General features: G+C 36.6%; 1 long non-coding RNA gene across 1 annotated transcript; it reads right to left on the bottom strand.

Moving 5' to 3' along the window:
- Positions 1-436: 436 nt before the first annotated feature.
- On the bottom strand, positions 437-11,199 carry LOC125387237. Its single transcript, XR_007227823.1, has 2 exons — positions 11,026-11,199; positions 437-1,452 (listed from the first exon to the last, which is right to left on the bottom strand). It is a non-coding gene; the product is annotated as an uncharacterized LOC125387237 (long non-coding RNA).
- Between the last annotated feature and the right edge of the window lie 5,896 nt (positions 11,200-17,095).

The raw sequence follows: 17,095 nt of genomic DNA, 5'->3' as shown, positions 1-17,095 counted from the left end.
GTTTTTATCGTAATATCGTAATATATTTTTATTTAACGTGTGAAGAAACCTTTATTAATAAAATGTGTATATAGATAATATCGCAGGTATACTTTAAACTTGAAAATATTTTCAATTTACAAGGCACATCGTTAAAAAAAATGATTTGAATGAAACAGCATGTAGAACGTATTACTGTTCTTAGAACTATTTTGAAGGCAGTTTAATGACCGTTTTCATACAAATACCGCTGATTTTGTTTTAATATTATTCGCGACTTTTGTTACGACAAGCAAAATTTCATTTTTCCATTAAAAATTGAAAATGATATTAAAATTTCAACAAATAAAGCTGGTGGTATACAAAATCAAATAATGCACTATGCGAGCCTCCCTTGTATAGCACTTAATTTCGGTATCCGAAACAATTTTCGCTAAATTATGTAACAAAGAGATTGTTAACTTGAAACACGTTTATTTTCATCGTTTCTCAACATTTTACGGAAAAGATACTTGTAACACATTCAGTCTTTATAACAATATGTACAATAGTAAATATTTATATACATATAATAATTATTATTATGATCTAGAATAAGTGTGACTCCTTCTTCTTAATCACTTGGTAACAAGCTAAATTCGTTATTAAGGATCTCCTTTATCAAAGAGAAATACCAGTTTAAACTTCTCTTCTCTCGTATCTTAGACTTAGTCGCGCTTGTGCCAACGCTTCTTTCCCCTCAACCACTTGATAAGAAATTAATAATAATTAAAATTAATTCTTGTTAACATGATTCATTCACGTTTTCGATCTCTAATTATTACACGAAAAAAGGTTTATTGCAAACCGTTAAAATTGATTTGACAATCCTGTACGCGTAATTATATTCATTTAAATTAAATTTATATAACGTTAGTGATGTATATTCTTGTAGTTGGTAAGAAAGAGGTTCCAAGAAAAACGGTGTCGTGAGACCGTTGCAAGGTAAAAACGGTGTATCCCCTCGGAGACAGCGACGATGATGGGTTACAGCTTCAAAGCGACGAATCGTTTCAGTGCTAACGTAAACTGTCCTACGACAGAATAATGGAAAGCCGGAGAAAAGACAACTGAGCAAGCATTGCTGGCGGGTGGCGGACAAAGATAAATAAATAAAGGAAACGGCGTTTGCGCGCAAAGGGAAGCGAAATCCCTGTCTTTAGCCCGGTGCAGGACTTGGTGCCTCGTAGTTGGATTGGGAGCTAATAGTGGTTGCGGTAAACAAGCCGCTTCTGCCACGGAAACATCGTGTGCTTCGCAGACTTTCCTCTTATCTTCCCATTCTTTCTTCTCGCTTTTATCCTTCTTCCCCATCTTCCGCTTGCCACCATTTCATTCTTCCTGCCTCTTTCCTTCTTTTCGTTCATCCCTTTATCGCTATTCCTGCTCCTTCTTCCTCGCGATCATGTCCGTTTCTCGATTACTTTTGTCCTCCTTTAAAGTTAATAAAACCGCGCGATTCATTTGATAATACGATTCATCTTAGTCGTTAAAAACTTGTATCGGTTTTTGGGAAGTTAAAATAAAACGAATGACAAGATACGATTTAGGAGGCGTAAATGAATGGCACAAAAAGATTTACCAATCCATTTCGATCGTGGCATTGAAGAGAAAATATTTAATAGGCTCGCACGCAATATCAATACTTAATCGCTTATAATACACAATTGCTTGTGTGGATTACTCATTTCTATACTTCCTTTAGTAATTTTCTACATTGACAAAATATCATAGAAGCGATATTATTTATGCAAAAAATGTTTGATAATAGCTGTATTAACAATAGAACCGACAAATTATATGAATGAGAATTTTACAAAAAAATTATATAGAATAGCAAATTCTTAATGCTACTTATTTATTAACATAAAAAAATAAATGATTAACAACAAATGAATCAGGCTGAACAATGCGCGTCACGCATACATGCCAATGACAGAAACTATTGACTCTATCGTGGAATTATATTAAAATTAAGAGTATCGGAAATGAATGACAGTAAAATTATCGCTATATATCGCTTGTTTCGGAATGGGACGCTTGGGGTAGCCGGCTACCCCTGTTGCTCAACAGCGGTGAACATTTTGGTTACCTATACAAGGATTAATGAGATATTGTTAATGAAAATGTCACTTCGAAAACTATTAATCGTATAGGCATAATTCTCTTCATTTAATAAAAAACATTTGCAAATAATTTATTTAAATGTGAAAGGTCTTTTACTATGATTCTTTTCATTTAATAAAAAAACATTTGCAAATAATTTATTTAAATGTGAAAGGTCTTTTACTATGATAAATTTTTTTATAAATAAATCGCTTGAACACATTTCCACACGATGAATTTATATTCTATCTATCAGTGATTCGTCAGTGTAACATTCATTGTATATGTAATACAGAAAATTATCGTAAAACAATAAATCTTTTGATACGCAATACATACATATTTTTATGTTCGTGTTCTGTTTCCTTTTGTTTCCCATATATACATTGCTTACATTAACTGTGTCAGTTGGATCATTGAACTATAATTGCAACTAAATAAGAGGCAAATCATTTATGAGACAGCTCGTAAATTACAAGTCACAGAAGATAACTGATATGAATATATATAATCTCAGTTACATTACTCAAATGTATTATACACAAATCATCATGGAAGCGTCAGTTATAATTCGTCACAAGTGCTTCATTCATCGAACTTGAAGTTGTAAAGATATTTGTCTGAGCATCATCTAGAACATTGTGAAGTAAACAATACACAATGCCATAAAAAGTTCAATGTGTTTTGACCTTCCATCGGAAAAAATTTTTTGGAATTTCTTCATATTGCAATTTATAACCGCTTGAAAACTAGTTAGCTTTCGCTAGAAACATTTTTTTCACATTATCAGACGTTCTTGAAAAATCGTGACGACGGTTATGAGGTACGTTCTATGTAATGGTATGACTGAATTCTTTTATACTTTTTTATTCAATATTGAAAAGTTAAAATAAGCAGTAAGTAGACTAAAAATGTTTTCCTCGTTAAAAAATTTGTAAACTATGCTCGCTGTTTCCTCACAAGTATTAACTGACAATTATGTATGTAATCATGGAGAATATCAAAATTAATATACAAAAAACTTAACAAGTTATCGCTATTCCTGACATATAATAAATTTGCCCTATACATATTAAATTGCAATAACGAATAACGAAGAAATATCATAATTCTACTTGTACAAAGAATATTTGCGCTATATAATATATTAATATATCATATATGTGTCTAAAAAGATGTATGTCAAAAGGTATTTTCTACATAAAAATAGCAATAAATCGAAATTTATTAGAAATTGATGTAGATATATTTAAATTCTGAAATGTAAATAATAAGCAGAAAATATTACGATGATTATCGTAATTCAATTTATAATAATAATAATTCAATTCATCTTCTTAACTTACCTTTTATGAAGACAGTTACCTTTTATGACTTACCTTTTATGAAGACAGTTCATTTTATCGGAATACTTCGGCAATACTTCTTCGAAAAGGTTACTTATAATCATATGTTAATGTCGCTATGTACCGATGGAAAAGCGAAATGCATTAACTGTTGAAAGAAGCATAGTGGACGGTATAAAGATTGTGCGAAGCACATTACCGTTTATTACGTGCTAATGAGTGTGCATAATTTTACAAAGACGTATTCTACCAGAGTGCTCTTAGATTGCTTTGCCAAGCTGCACAGTGCACATCAGTGACGTTTACTTTGATAGATATTTAATAATGCGTAAAATTCAAGAATACAAGGTTCTACTAACCGTTTTCTTTATTATAGATAACAGGGGCATGCTGATTTTACAGCACGTTTACGCTCAAGCTTAACGATTGATAAACTTCTTCTCGATTATTTATTTTATAACCAACGGTTTTTTCCAAGTTACATGATTTGTGTACCGTATACTCTACTATACAGCTAATAAAGTAGATTTTTCAACGGTAGAACTCGGTCGACTTTCTTTTCTCGCGGAAAATTACATTCTCTGTAAGCTTCAATAAACGTAAGCCATTAATTTTAATAAAGAAGTCTCGAACGCGTTATTATGAAACCATTGGAAGGATCATTAATGGAAATACATTTTACGATACCGAGAAAAATAATCAAGATATTAAGAGGTATGGTTGTGGAATTTAATAAAAAATTCACCTTGCAATTCAGCTTAATCATCTTAATTTCTTAACGTTACCATGTGTTGGAGAAACGATATTGTGTATCGTATATTTGCGTATATGTTGTGTATTATATACTTCATATGAGGATTAGAAATATACGTATATAGAGGTACGTATATTTTTATTACTGACGATGTATAAAAGAGCTCTGATATGCATCGTTTTTTCGCGTTTCACGAAATTACAGATTTACACGGATTACATGAATTAAAATGTTGATAAAAGGGCACCCAGTCACAATGATTTCGACCTTGACACAGGGTCCAACGTGATTCCTTATGTAAAAAGTAAGAAAAGTAGAATAAAATTTGTTGACTCTCGGCTTGGTTTTCGAAAAAATCGAGTTTGAAAATATGAGTTTGAAAATGGGTCACCACGACGTTATTATTGCAAAGTCACGATACAAGCAACGCATAATGCGTATCTTGTTTATAAAGAACGCTCTAGACAGCATTTAAAAATTACTGAGTTGAGAGAGAGGAACGAAGGAAATTTCGTAAATGAAAACAGTTTTATTTTATCAAGTACAAAATTCTTGAAACTGTCCTCATTGTCGGATGTATAGCTATGTCCCTCTAATTACCACATCATGAATCCTTGCCAACGTATCTCGGCTTTTCAATTCTTCAAATGCGTGATTAATTACTCGTGTTAATTGGTCCCGTCTTTATATACCTACACTATACATTTTTTCGTTAATGTGCTAAATAAAACAAATAAAAATCCAGGGGTGTTAGATCCGGGGACCTCGAAGGCCAGTTGATCGTTCCTTCACGGCTTACCCAATAACGATAATCATCGTTTACAAATCTTTTTGCTTCATTGGCAAAGTATGGTATAGCGCTATTATGCTGGAAGATCAGTCGTTGTCGTATACCATAAGGCACATCGTCTAACAATGTCGATAAGTGCTCACGAAGAAAATTTAAATAAGTCTATCCCGTTAGAATATCTGACAAAATGTACGGACCGATTATGTAATTACCAACTATTGCAGCCTATGCGTTAACGGTATACCTTTTCTGGAAACGGGTCTCTCGCGTTGCACAAGAATTTGTGGAGGACCATAGATGTGTATGATGGATATTAAAAGCACCATATCTGCAGAATTGTGCCTCATCTGCCCATAAAACGTACGAGGTAGATTGTGGATTACTATTATGTTGTTCAAATAACCAATGTGAAAATACCACTCGTGTGGTACGTAATCACAGTTTGATAATGCACGTGCTCGTGTTACATGATGCGGGTACACTCTATTATCGCGTAATATGCAACGGATGGTCCTCTCACTGACATCATAATTACGAGACAGTGATATCACGCTAATTGCAGGACTGTTGTCAATATCTTCCAAAACATTGTCTTCGATAAGCACTCGCTGTTGCATACGGCCGCAATCTGGACGCCACGGTACGAAACATTCATGTTCTAAAAGACTTCGCTGCACTCTTACAATAGTTCTTCTATTCGGAACACGCCGATTAGGATATCGCTCTCTGTAGTACCGAACAGTAGCTAATAAATTACCCTTACAGGCTCCTAGATCATATCGATGTAATCTCTATTCGTGTAACTCATCGGTGTGTGTTTGAACGAAAACCGATCGCTCCGCATCGTACAGCATTCTTTGTAAACACGATATTTGTTATATATCGCTCGGTGGCGTAACTATGGCATTACAGCGTGAGGACGCTGCGGGTTTTTAAATTGCTTTTTCTCGAAAATTAAGCCAACAATCAAAAAAATTTATTCTATATTTTTTTCTTATTTTTGCATAAAAAATCGTGTCATATCCGCTTTTACATGTTATCCCATCGGATCCTGTATACTTTATTATCAAGGATACTCTCGCGAGCAAGCTCCAACAAACTCGTCGGTCGCTATTCCTTAAAAAGTTATTAAGAAAGATATAGTAGTACTGCTATGTACATCGTATTTTACCTATACGTAAATATATGTGACTACGAACACAGACACAGTCGACGCGATAGTCGCGTTTATCTCCCGGTTTTTATTTGAAAGAAACACCGCACGCGTTGCTCACTTACTCCGGTCACTCGTAAAAACCTAGTTCAACCCAATACCAATTCCACGTGCGAGCAAAGAGGGTCCAATTTTCGACTAAAAATCTATTTTCCTTAAAAATTCCTTGCTCGCTTGTTTCCCTCACGTGTGGCATTGGTATTGAGTTAGATTAAATTTTTACGAGCCAATGGAGTAAACGATAAACGCGTGCTGTATTTCTTTTACCGTACATAAATATCATACATACCATATATTGTTTCTCACAATTTTTTTTTTTTTTTTTTGTCAATAACTTGTGAAGTAATAACGAACGACGGCGAAAACCTTCTTAGTCAGAGGTTACTCAGGAGAATATCCATGACAGTATATGTCAAAGTCAAGGTCAAGGTCATTGGAACTGGGTCTACTGGGTCTCTTTTTTCGTCAATATTTAACGAATGACTGCTGTTCCGATATATTCTAACCGCATAAATAATTTCATCTTCGAAATTGTTAATAGCATGAACATTATGCTATTTTTTCTATTTTGATTCCTATAATGTTTATCAAATACGATACATCTGTTTGCTATCGTTACTATAATTAAATTTCATTGTTAAGAAATTACGTGACGCATACCGTAAAGAGAGAGTAGCAAAATTTGAGAATCAGAGAAACAATGATCAGGGGTTTGAGGTGAGCGGCAAATGGAATCGAATCTCGTTCACCATCCGTGTGTTTTACGATGAACAAGTTTGGGAACTTTGGTGATGGATGACGTGCTCGAATGTGATTATTTGAGTTTAGATACGAGCTCGATATTTGCTATGATATTTACAGTCGCGTGCAATGCGATTATTTTTGATCACTAACATCTTTCAACATTTTTATGAAAGGATAGATAGGTATTTGACAGGTTCCTTTGTCCTCGCGTATAAAGATGATAAAAGTCTTTTTTCGTTTTAATGGATTTCCACCTGTTGTCGTATATGTAGATTCTAAAAGTTTCATCGAAATCGATCAACGTTGTTACGAGCTATAAACAGTTTTTCACGACTTTCTGCTTGTAACAGTACTAAATCTAAATATTCCTACGTCTCTCGATGCCTGTCGTCTGTTTTTGCATCAACCGATCTTTCTAAAATTTTTAGCGTGTATATACATTATTGCCATAAATCTACAAAACGTATCGTTTAAATTTTCATTACAAGCTTAGATAAAAAAGTTGAAAGAAGCGACCTTTATCATCTTCTTCGCGATTCCGACAATTGCAACTTTTTCAAAGAAACATATTTTTACGCGTCGTCTGGTATATTAATTCTTGTAGCTTCTCAAAAAAGCTGAAATCGTTTGGTCCAATTTTTAAACAGTCGTTTTGTTTCAGGTGTCCGAGTATTAATCCGAACCACTGTATACATATGGCAACTCAATATCATTCAATAACGAAAAGAAGAAGATTTACTAGAGAAATATGTTTAAATAATTATTTTTTTAAATAAAGCGTGATATAATAAAATCTGGATCATTATGTAGGAAATATAAAGATTAAAATAAAATTTAAAAATAATTTTATCTATCGTCACAATATTATTTTTTAACTAATTCATTATTAAACATAAAGGATCTCTTTCAAGTACCGAATTAGCCACTCGTATATTATTTATATTCCTCGTAGTTTATACTTATAGTTTCGTAGTTTATAAATGCGTAACTTTTTCCAAATCCAATAAATAAGACGTTTATGTATTTTCTATCGAACGCGCAACTTGATATACCTAACGCAAAATAAAAGGAAACAGTTCTTAAGGAAGTTCAAACAAACGTGGCATGTCGATGTTTCCAGACATTATCGAGATTGAGAGTGCCAACGGCAGAGGTCGTCGGGTTGGAGGGCGAGAACTGAGTGATTTAGTGGGGTGGCTACTCGACGACTGACCGAGATAACCTGCCTGTCCACGGAACAACCCCATTTGTCCAATGTCTTCCGCTACAAAACTGCTCGCCGCCCTCCAGGCTCGCGTCCTTTTGAATAATGATCGTGCTTTGTCAACTAACGGTGCACTGATAATGCCGGATATGTTGAATGTGCCAGAAGAAAATGTCGGTTGGACTCTTTGCGTTGCTTGATAACGCTCAGCGGATGTCGCGCCACTGATACCGTTTGTGACAGAACGATCGACTCCTCTATTTCCCTTTAACAAATTCTTACGAATGTCATCGAAATTTCAGACACTCGCAATCCTTTCATTTCTCATCCATTTCACCTTTGAGCTTCCCTTTAAACGACTTGATCAAATTTTTACTTTTGAAGCTAGAGACTTTTTAATTGTTTTACATCTTTAAATAATGTTATGCGATGGAATAAGTCAAATTTTCCAGATTTTTTAAAAGTAACAAGTATGTTGCACTACTTTATGAAGCAATAAAGATGTCGTTATAAGTAGACATATTTTTTAAAAGAAGAACATACCTGTTATCTATTAATATAATCTTATTGTCTGAACTTTCTCATTAGATTTTTACCGATTTTACAGATTTTACGTATATGTATATAGATTAAGACCTTTTGGTATTTTATATTAGGTAGTAATGAATATTTTAATTATATCATACAAAATTTACCATTCGTTTTTGTAATTATTTGTCCTCTATATATTTATGTAATTCAAACGAATAAAAGATTAAACTTATATGTACATCTATCGTAGTTTAATTTCACCTTTAAATTTATATTATTTACATTTATATACTATGCATGCTGTTATATTTTATACTATTTATATACTATTATATATTATGACATACATATATTTATATTATTTATACTATTTATTTATATCGAATGTATAAAATAGATAGATAGATGTATAAAATTTTATCTTTTAAAAGACAAAGTTTATACTATTGCGATTTGTATCAATCTTATATAATCTTCTTTCTTTACGCAAATACCTACGTCATTCGCGCTCATAAAACGATACGTAAATAAAATTTTTATCGATGTCATTTATTAAATTTTCCGTTTAGTTTAAGATAGTGTTACGCCTTAAATTTTTCATACATATGATTCATCCAGCTTTTTATATCGTATTGACAAACCAAAAATATCTAGTAACTGTCAGTTAACATTATCGAAATCATACGATAAATCTACAAATATTATGTGTCAAGATTTCACAGTATTTACTTAAGTCTAATTGTATCTAGATATGGAAAATTGACATTTTGTTATCTGTCGATCAACTTATTATTTCAATAATTTATTTTAACTTTTAGAGCAAAGTATACGAGGCTTCTCGGCGATTATGCTATAATCGGAAAGATTTATGCATGTGACGAATCGTTTTTGAGAAACTCAAGTTCAAAACTTTGTCGAGTAAACATGAATTGGTTAATTCGTGACTGTACAGAATTAGAAAATCAACAAGGGATTATTTTACACGTAAAAATAAGTTCAAACTTTGTCGAGTAAACATGAATTGGTTAATTCGTGACTGTACAGAATTAGAAAATCAACAAGGGATTATTTTACACGTAAAAATAAGTTTAAAGTAAAGAATACTATCTTTTCGTTCAAAATCGCGTTTGGAAAATCGGGTATGCACCAATTTGTAACCAAACGAGTCCAAATTTTATTTTTCCGAAAACGGATAAATTTTACATCGCATCTTTATTTAACGAATCCGCAAAAATCAAAACGCAGGGAATTTTTCACCGCCGATAAATCTTTCGTATCTCAACGCTTGTCGTTTTATCGAAAATGGAAACGAAAGTGCGAAATGGAGGAAAACGATCGATCGGCGATTAGAGGAAAAGCGTAAGTGCGGTCGAAGGTTAGCGGAAAATTCCCTGTCCGATTCGGGCTACGTCGTGTCTCGGATACAAAAAGAGTCATCGATCGATATTTGCTCGCTATTCGTGCACATCGATCACACGTTCGAGATTCGAGACGCGGCGGTCTCCAGCACTGCCTCCACACGACTCGACATAGCCCAGCGTCAATTCCGTCGAAAAACACGAGTCGTCCGTAACAACGTAACGACCTACGACAAGATCGGAACATCAAAACGCGAGGCGAACATTATCGTAAAAAGCACGGATCGAGCATAGAATACAAATCATCGAATAAATATACTACTACTTATCGCGACGATTTTCAAGAGGAAATATATCGCGCATAGCAAAAGAATAAGATAGTTCGGGCACGAAGAAGGGAAAGGCTGAAGCGTATGCACAGGAGGAGCGTGAAAGTTAAAGGCAAAGGCAAAGGTAAAGGCAAAGGCAAAACCAAAGGCAAAGGCAAAGGCAAAGGCAAAAGCAGAGGCAGAGGCAGAGGCAGAGGCAGAAGCAAAGGCAAAGGCAAAGGCAGAGGCAGAGGCAGAGGCAAAGGTAAAGGCAAAGGCAAAGGCAAAGGTAGAAGCGAAGCGAGCAAGCTGGAAGGACGAGATCCAGTCTCGGTGAAGAGAAGAAACGAGAGCAAAAGAGAAAGAAAATCCAAGCAGACGAGCGAGGTGGGCCGTGGATTTATATCCCGGTCAACCACTTTGAGCCATCAGCGGCTCGTTTGAAGTTCAGCCGCGGCCGCGCAGACGTTATAAAGACAAACTATGCCTACGGCACCGTCATGCCCCACCACTTCATACCATAATTCTTCGGACCGATCCCTGAAACGGCCACTCGATCTCCACGAGAGACGTACTGCCCTCCCTTTAGCTTTCGGTACTCGCGCGGCAACGTGCACACGTATATACATAGGCTCGTTCAAACGTGTACGTACAGGATAGCAGACTCGGCCCGTCGCGTCGCGTCGGCCCCATCGGATCCTCTTCGACCCTCTTCGACGCTCGCTCGCTTCTCGCTCGCTCTCTCGTTCGCCGCTTCTCTCGACTCGTTTCCTTTACGGTTAGTGCCCGAGGGTAATAAAGATGGTTCTGCTTATGTACAACCGGCAACTGGAGGCGGAGCCAGGCTGCCCTCTGTGGGCAGGACTAACGCAAATGACTCTTCCATGCAAGATGGCGTAGGCATACGGCGCGGCGCGCCACGCCACGCCATGCCACGCCACGCCGCGCCGCGCACTCTTCCGATCCGACCCGTTCTGCCCGCAAGCTGCTTTTATATTTAGCATGCAATGTGCAGCCTGCGCGCCCAATGCACCGCAATCTTACGCTCTACACTCCACTCTGCATTCTACTCCGCTCCGTACCGCTTCATACGCTTTGCTACGCTTCGCTCCGGACTATCTCTCCATGACCTTCGCTTTTCTCTGGTCTCTTCGTTTTGACGAGACGTCTCTTGACAGTCTTCCGCTCGGCTCTCACTGGCTCCACCATTCACCGATAAGCTAATTAACTTGGTGGCGTGTGCGCGGCCTACGAATAAAACTACTACTATATCGTTTTTGCTATACTTCGTTAGTGGAATCACGGTATTGCCATCCTTTTATCCTCGATCGATTTTTTTATTTTTTCTACTTTTGTAAAATTCTCTACGAAAGATATCAAAGTATCGAAAGATGACGACGTAGGTACCTAAACGCCTTCAAATAATACTCTTATTTACCACTGCTGACAAAGAGTCGAATGCACATTTATTATCGCGTATCTGTTTCCATGAAACAGTCGTTATGCCATCGCATAAAGTAAAACAAAGTGAAAGAATACTCACCTATACGGAGCAGATACCTACTAGAAAATTGCATTAAACGAAAACGATGGCAGGTTAAACCTTTCGTATAATAATTTTGAACGCGATAAAATTAGCAAAATCTTTTATCCGTTAAAAACAAGGTAGATTGTTCGAAGTAATGGAGCAGCAATTGAACGTTAAAGAAAAATCAAAATAACTTTAATGAGTAATTATTCGAAAATTATCATTATACTTAAATACACAGTCGTTTAATCACGTTCGACGATTTCTTCTTCTTTTTTCTTTTTCTTTAATCGAGTACCTACCTACTTTACGTTTCTACGTTTTCGAAGAAGCAGTTAAGAAAGATTTTAGGAGGGGGGAAATAAGTATATACCTACATGGAAAAATGTCGGGCTATTTTTCTAAATAAGTGATCGTTTAAACGATCAAGGAAATAGGAAATGTGCTCGATAAAACGGGTGACAAGAGTTACAGGTTTTCCAAAGAAACGAAAGAACACCGATATCTAAAGCGAAACGCTAACGATTCTGTATACGTGGACAAACCAGACACGACAGTCGTTCTCGCTTCGAGGAAGTATTTCGCGTCGCGAAGAAGCCAACTGACGTTTTTCTGAGCGATCTCTGATATTCGAACGACCCAGGAACTCGCATTCCAGGTGCGGGACAAGCATGTCTCGAATCGCTCGATGCGATTTTTCGTTGGCGGGAAGAACATCGCCTCCCGAGAGACGGAAAGAGTCGATCGAATCTCGCTCGAAGAAGTTTCCAGCTGCTAATGACGTTAAGGGATACGTGTCCCTTCCATCGAAATTCCCGTAAATCTTGCTAACCGTATAACCATTCCGTCGATTCATTGATTCCAGTAAGGGAAAGACAAGTTACTGAATAGGGGAACTGTGATTGCTTTACAAAGGAAACGGCCGCGTTGTACTACGATTATCTTATAAGATTTATCGAAGTGGTTCAAATTACTACGACAAGCTTTTTTACAGGAAACGCTACGCTGTCGTTACTGCCATAAAAAGATATAATTTTAGCCAATCGATGTAGCATGATTAACCGTACTTTTATTCCATAAATATTCCGCGATTAAACGTGCTAGGAGATATTCCCATTACATAAATTTCACACACATACATTTCTTTTCTTTAATTTAAACTAGAGGAATCTAATTACATTTCTATTTATAAAATATTTTTTATCTTTTTTCCAACTCCGCAGTAGATTTCCAACTCCACCTCCAAAGCATAGAAACGTACCACTCTGTGAAATCAATATGGTTACGCGTAAATTTTATTTAAACAAGCCTATATTCAACTGCATTAATTATTTATTTTTCAACTTGCTAATTACAGCACAACGACAGTGGCAACCTTTATGCATCATTGCATTATTTTCATTTATAATTCCTGCACAATTAACGGTTATTTCTAGAAAATATTGCGTTATTTTTTGACCGGTAGTAAAATTCGTTAGATTCTGGTATCGTTATATTCCGCTTTTCCAATACCTACCTACTATATAATCGAAGATACACAGATCCATCGAAATCTTGTTATCTAATCTTAGTAAGAAATAAGCAAGTAAAGCGATTACATACATCGTACAATGTAGATATGTACCATCGATCGATTATTTACTTCAATTTCTATTATTCGATTCTAATCGTCGCATCGTACAGCTTGAAAAAGATGTTTGCGTTTCGTCGTGATCGTGTTTTGGTCACGGCCTCGACTAGATTCTAAAGCGAATGGTTTCTCGCTGTACTCGTACGTCTGTACCGACTAGTCAGCTATTCTTGCTTTCCACCATGCCCATTGTATCAACGTTGTACCGTAGTCTGGAAAGTAAGAACGAGAGAAAGAGACGCATGGCGCAGCGTAGGAAGGCCAAGACAGTTTTATAGAGACGAATTCTCGTCGTAAAAACGTCAGGGCCACCTCCGCAACTCCTGCCTGTCTTCACGAAAGCATTACGAGAGTCGGAGGATTCACAAGTTACCCTGTTACCCTTCCTCCGCGCGTTTTACCGCGAGAGACAGACGACTCTCTTGCTTCCAGTCGCTGAGAGTCCGAAGGAAGTGCTGGCTAATTTGAAAAATATTAAATTGCCCCACGAAGATGGCATTTTGCACGGTACAAATGGATAAGAGAGGTTAAAATATAGTTTTCTATATACCTAATATAATATCATATATATATATTGGATATATTTTGTTTTCGCTTCTGCGTTCTATGATATACTTACCTATCGAACGCTAACTAATCGCTGGATCATTCGGAAGATCGGATGGAAGATTTAGTTGATAAACGATAGGGCAACCGGCAAAAAGACGATGAACATTTATATCGATTCGAAATATATATAAGTATACTTAGAAGCCTACAAATACAAGTTACCGCGAATCAACGGTGTATTTATCGCTTGTACAATTAAAATAACTACGGACGTATAGTAAGCGTAATAAATTATCGAAGCGAGATCCCGATGTATAATGACCAGACGAGGATCATTTTTCATGCGAGCCGTTGATTGGGTATGCACGTGCTATAGAGAAACATTTATCACGCGTGCATTAAACATAATTTAGCGCGAGATTTCGTGTTACGGCGATACGGGTACCGGTAACTCCGTGAAGAAAAAGCTTGACGAAAAACGGTCGGCACAGCGCGGCATCCACCTACATTAGTTGAAATCGTCTCGTTATAAAATGCGAGAACAGCAAAGGTACGGAGAGACGAAGACGAAGAATAAACAAGAGAGAACGATATGAGGGGTTTGGGGATGTGCGACAAAAATCGTGAAGAAGCATCACTGTTAAATGTTAACAACTGGAGAATTCCAAAGGAGACGCGGCCCTTTGATACGCTGGTGGTGGGAAGGAAAGGCGGGGGTCCGAGCCAGGTTTAAGACACATGCCTGCTGCCTGCTTGCTAAGTAGCGGCTTCTGCCGGCGCGTCTACGCGTCTTCGGCCTCCGAGCGCTTCGTCTCTCGTCTCTCACATTGCCGAAGACGACGAAGACAACGACAACGACGACGACGACTGATGTCGGTTCGCTTTGCCGTGGGCCACGGCTCTTCGTCTACGTCTCGCGACGATTGATGGCCCTCGTGCTACGTGCTTCGTTCTCTCTTCTTCTCTCGTTTCCTCCCTCTTCTTTTCTGCTCTCTTCACCACTCCCGTCTTGTCGTCCCATCTCTTCTCTTCTCTTCCATTCCTTTCCTTTCCTTTCCTTTTCCTTCTTTTCGAACCTGCCAGCCGGAACCGCAGTCATTCGAACATCTTACATTTATGGAATATCTTGAAATCTCCGTTTCACCAGGCTCAACGGTCAGCAATCAACCGATTGTTTCCGCTGCTTCTTCGCGATCCAATGCCAAAAGCCTTTATCTCAAGAAACATCTGACTTTTCGGTCGAATACTAGGCTTCAAGCTTATCGTTCCACCGATAACAAGGCTTATGTATATATGTAAATATTTTAAAATTTTCTGTATTTCCACTCGTCCAAAGTAACGTAGTTTCTATCTTGATCTTTTATGTTTAAGTAATTACGCATTGTTTGAACAACGGCGGAGAATCGCACTCTTTCTCCAAATCTTCCAATGTAATCGAGTCGCTTGATATTCTCGGAAAATATTTTTTACATCAATGTATAGGTAATCATTACGTTAGGTAATCGTTAAAACTAAAATCGAACAAGAAAACTGAAAACTAAGGATACTATTTCTATTGTACAGGAAATTGTAGGGTTCTACTAGCACGGTATAAGTTCGTCTGAATTCCGAATGCGCGGCCGAGGAGAAATTAGATGAATGCGCCAAATGAAGTAAAATATTTATAAATTGTGGAGAACCTTGTATAAATGCGATGAATGTTCGAAAGCGAAAGAGATATCGAAAGGGACATTGGACATCGAATATTCAACCACGTAACAAGTTTTACTTGCAGATCATTGTTTAATTTTCTTAAGTTACGTTAGCCAGCTACGGAGATAACAAGTTCACTTTATGAATCAACCGCTTTCTTAAAAGTGTAACTTCGCTAAAAACTGTATGACGTGATTTATGAGTACAACGCTCGATGGATAGTTGGAAATTAATGTAGAAGTGCTTATAACCATCAATTACGCGGGAGAAGCATTTCACGATTACGATTTCACATTCAGGCAAAAGTTACTAATCCATATTATTTCAAAGTATAATAATTTAAAAGTTACGGCTGTCTAATAATATTATTTCCTTTTAAATAAAATTCAAGATACTAGAACTGATCATTAGTATTAAAAGTACGTACATATGTACATACAAAATGACAGAGTATCCATACACAGACCAATAAATTAAAAGAGATTATTAATACAAATCGACGATAATAAAAGTTACATAAAAACATTTTAAATTTATTAAAAATATACAATCGTATTTAAAATAAAAAATGAAACATTTTTATTCGAATTATCAGCACTTAATGGAGCGTTTTCCACACACGTATTTAGATTTACATTTGAAATTTTAGTTTATTCTGTATTTAACCCGATGGTAGTTCCCGAACGGTATTTAGACTGATTAGTTCCCTACGATACGACGTTGACGCGATCTATTCTTCAAGAAAATTCCTGCAAATCGTTTACTCTCTTTACGCTCTTTTCTAACATAGAACAACTTGGTCTCACCTTCTCAACTTCTTCACCTTGACGTCCATTCTCATGGTACGTAATGGAGAGTATAGGGTCTCTACGTTGAATCTGACAAGCTTTTTCTGGTACAATAAAAGTCAGAAAGAGGCAATCTATTACCTTCCCCCTTCAGCCTATTCCAGAAGAAGAGAGCTGACTGAACCGAAGCTTCGAGATGCTCGGCGCTCTTTGATCCATTCCGCCATTCACCCGACTACTGGAATTTACTATTTACTATTTAAGGCTGTCACTTAATATTGCTGTTTCTTATTTCGTTAATTTATATATAATAGATTCACACACACACACACACATGTTCGTGATATGTATACTATTTAGATATACATGCGAGTATGTAACACACGTCTATAGAATTATAGAAGTTGATCCGCCTCTATGTCATATACCCATGTTTCGTTTCTTCGTCAACTTTTCGAGACTGTACAATACACAACATAGCAACAATGTCGGTGAGAAAATATATCGATCTTTCGTTGCTAACAGAGAGGAAAAAC

This window comes from Bombus terrestris, chromosome 3, assembly GCF_910591885.1.
Source record: "Bombus terrestris chromosome 3, iyBomTerr1.2, whole genome shotgun sequence".
In the NCBI taxonomy this organism is placed as follows: domain Eukaryota; kingdom Metazoa; phylum Arthropoda; class Insecta; order Hymenoptera; family Apidae; genus Bombus; species Bombus terrestris.
Note: the sequence above shows the minus strand (reverse complement) of the source record. Positions and strands in the feature narration are given on the sequence as shown.